Source organism: Arachis stenosperma, chromosome 1 (assembly GCF_014773155.1).
Source record: "Arachis stenosperma cultivar V10309 chromosome 1, arast.V10309.gnm1.PFL2, whole genome shotgun sequence".
Lineage (NCBI taxonomy): Eukaryota > Viridiplantae > Streptophyta > Magnoliopsida > Fabales > Fabaceae > Arachis > Arachis stenosperma.
Window position 1 is genome coordinate 30,344,331 of NC_080377.1, and position 2,986 is coordinate 30,347,316.

At 37.0% G+C, this 2,986-nt stretch overlaps 1 non-coding gene across 1 annotated transcript; it reads left to right on the forward strand.

Annotated features, from left to right (window-relative positions):
* The first annotated feature begins 488 nt into the window (after window positions 1-488).
* Window positions 489-596, forward strand: LOC130951179 (small nucleolar RNA R71). Its single transcript, XR_009073857.1, has one exon. It is a non-coding gene; the product is annotated as a small nucleolar RNA R71 (small nucleolar RNA).
* Window positions 597-2,986: the final 2,390 nt, after the last annotated feature.

Below are 2,986 nucleotides of genomic sequence, written 5' to 3' on the forward strand. Positions count from 1 at the left end.
ATTATTGTTATTGAAACCTTGTTGAGGTCTCTCTTGATTCTTCCATGAGAAATTGGGGTGATTTCTCCATGAAGAATTATAGGTGTTTCCATAGGGTTCTCCTAGGTAATTCACCTCTTCCATGGAAGGGTTCTCAGGATCATAAGCTTCTTCCTCAGATGAAGCATCCTTAGTACTGTTTGGTGCATTTGCATTCCAGACAGACTTTGAGAAATCAAATTGACTTGTTGAGTCAATATCTTGTTCTGGGCCAATATGGCATTCAGAGTGTCAATCTCAAGAACTCCTTTCTTCTGACTAGTCCCATTGTTCACAGGATTTCTTTCAGAAGTGTACATGAATTGGTTATTTGCAACCATTTCAATCAATTCTTGAGCTTCTGCAGGCGTCTTCTTCAGATGAAGAGATCCTCCAGCAGAGCTATCCAAGGACATCTTAGATAGTTCAGAGAGACCATCATAGAAAATACCTATGATGCTCCATTCAGAAAGCATGTCTGAAGGACATCTTCTGATTAATTGTTTGTATCTTTCCCAAGCTTCATAGAGGGATTCTCCATCCTTCTGTCTGAAGGTTTGGACTTCCACTCTAAGCTTACTCCATCTTTGTGGTGGAAAGAACTTTGCCAAGAAGGCATTGACTAGCTTTTCCCAAGAGTCCAGGCTTTCTTTAGGTTGAGAATCCAACCATATTCTAGCTCTGTCTCTTACAGCAAAAGGGAATAGCATCAGTCTATAGACCTCAGGGTTAACCCCATTAGTCTTGACTGTGTCACAGATTTGCAAGAATTCAGCTAAAAACTGATGAGGATCTTCCATTGGAAGTCCATGGAACTTGCAATTCTGTTGCATTAGAGAAACTAATTGAGGCTTAAGCTCAAAGTTGTTTGCTCCAATGGCAGGGATAGAGATGCTTCTCCCATAGAAGTCGGGAGTAGGTGCAGTGAAGTCACCCAGCACCTTCCTTGCATTATTGGCATTGTTGTTGTTTTCGGCTGCCATGGGTTCTTCTTCTTTGAAGAATTCGGTCAGGTCCTCTAAAGAGAGTTGTGCTTTGGCTTCTCTTAGCTTTCTCTTCAAGGTCCTTTCGGGTTCAGGATCAGCTTCAACAAGAATGCCTTTGTCTCTGCTCCTGCTCATATGAAAGAGAAGAGAACAAGAAAATGTGGAATCCTCTATGTCACAGTATAGAGATTCCTTGAAATGTCAGAGGAAAAGAGAAATAGAAAGAAGAAGGAGAAGAAGAATTCGAACTTTAATTAGATAAGGTTCGAATTGTGCATTTAGAAGGAGTGGTACTCCATAAATAGAAGGATGTGAGAAGGAGGGAAGAAGATTTTCGAAAATTATTTAAAATATTTTGAAAACATTTTTGAAAAACACTAATTGATTTTCGAAAATTAAAAGTGAAAAAGAAATCAAGTGATTTTTGAAAAAGATTTTGAAATTAGAAATTAAAAAGATTTGATTGAAAACTTATTAAAAAAAATGAGGTTAAAAAGATTTGATTGAAAAGTTATGGTTTTAAAAAGATGTGATTGAGAAGATATGATTTGAAAACCATTTTAAAAGATATGTTTTGAAAATTATTTTAAAAGATTTGATTTGGAAAATTAGTGACTTGCCTAACAAGAAAAGATATGATTCAAACGTAAAACCTTCCTTAACAGAAAGGGCAAAAAATGTTCAATCAAATCATTAATTGTTAGTAAGTATCTTTGAAAAAGGAAAGAAATTGATTTTGAAAACATTTGATTGAAAAGATATGATTTGAAAAAGATTTGGTTTTGAAAAACTTGAAAAAAATTGATTTGAAAACAAAATCTTCCTCCTAGCACCATCCTGGCGTTAAACGCCCAGAATGGTATACATTCTGGCGTTTAACGCCCAAAATGCTACCTTTTTGGGCGTTAAACGCCCAACCAGGTGCCCTGGCTGGCGTTTAAACGCCAGTCTGCCTTCTTCACTGGGCATTTTTGAATGCTCAGCTTTTTCTGTATAATTCCTCTGCAGTGTGTTCTGAATCTTCAATCCCTTGTATCATTGACTTGAAAAGACACAAATTAAAAATATTTTTGGATTTTTAATAATTAAAATGCAACAAGAATCAAATAACAATGCATGCAAGACACCAAACTTAGCAGTTTGTATACTACTGACACTAATGAACTGAAAATGCATATGAGACACACAAAATACTCAAGTCAATAGAATTCAAAGATCAGAGCAAGTGAATCATCAAGAACATCTTGAAGATCACTAAGACATATGAATGCATGCAATTGACACCAAACTTAGGATGAGACACTAGACTTAAGCAGGAAACATCAAATATTTTTGGTTTTTATGATTTTGTAAATTTTTTTAAATTTTTGTGTTTTTCGAAAATTAAGTGGAAAAAGAAGGTATCAAAATTCTTAATGAGAATTCCAGGAATCAGTGCAATGCTAGTCTAAGACTCCGGTCCAGGAATTAGACATGGCTTCACAGCCAGCCAAGCTTCCAAAGAAAGCTTCGGTCCAAAACACTAGACATGACCAAAGGTCAGCCAAGCCTTAGCAAATCACTGCTCCAAAAGCAAGATTGATACGAAATCAACAAGCTCTTGTGGTGATAAGTTGAAACCTCGGTCCAATCAGATTAGACATGGCTTCTCAGCCAGCCAGATTTCAACAAATCATCATGAAACTCTAGAATTCATCTTCAAGAATTTCGAAAAAAAAAATACCTAATCTAAGCAACAAGATGAACCGTCAGTTGTCCAGCCTGAACAATCCCGGGCAATAACACCAAAAACTTGATGTTGTTGCCGGATCTTGGCACTGATGTTACCAAAGGCTTGCTCAAAACTAGAACAATCTCTGGCAACGGCGCCAAAAACTTGGTGGGCGAAATTGTGAACTATACTTTTTCACAACTCTCATAATCCCTGGTACTGGCTCCAAGAACTTGGTGCGCTCAATACCATGGCATTACACAACTTCGCA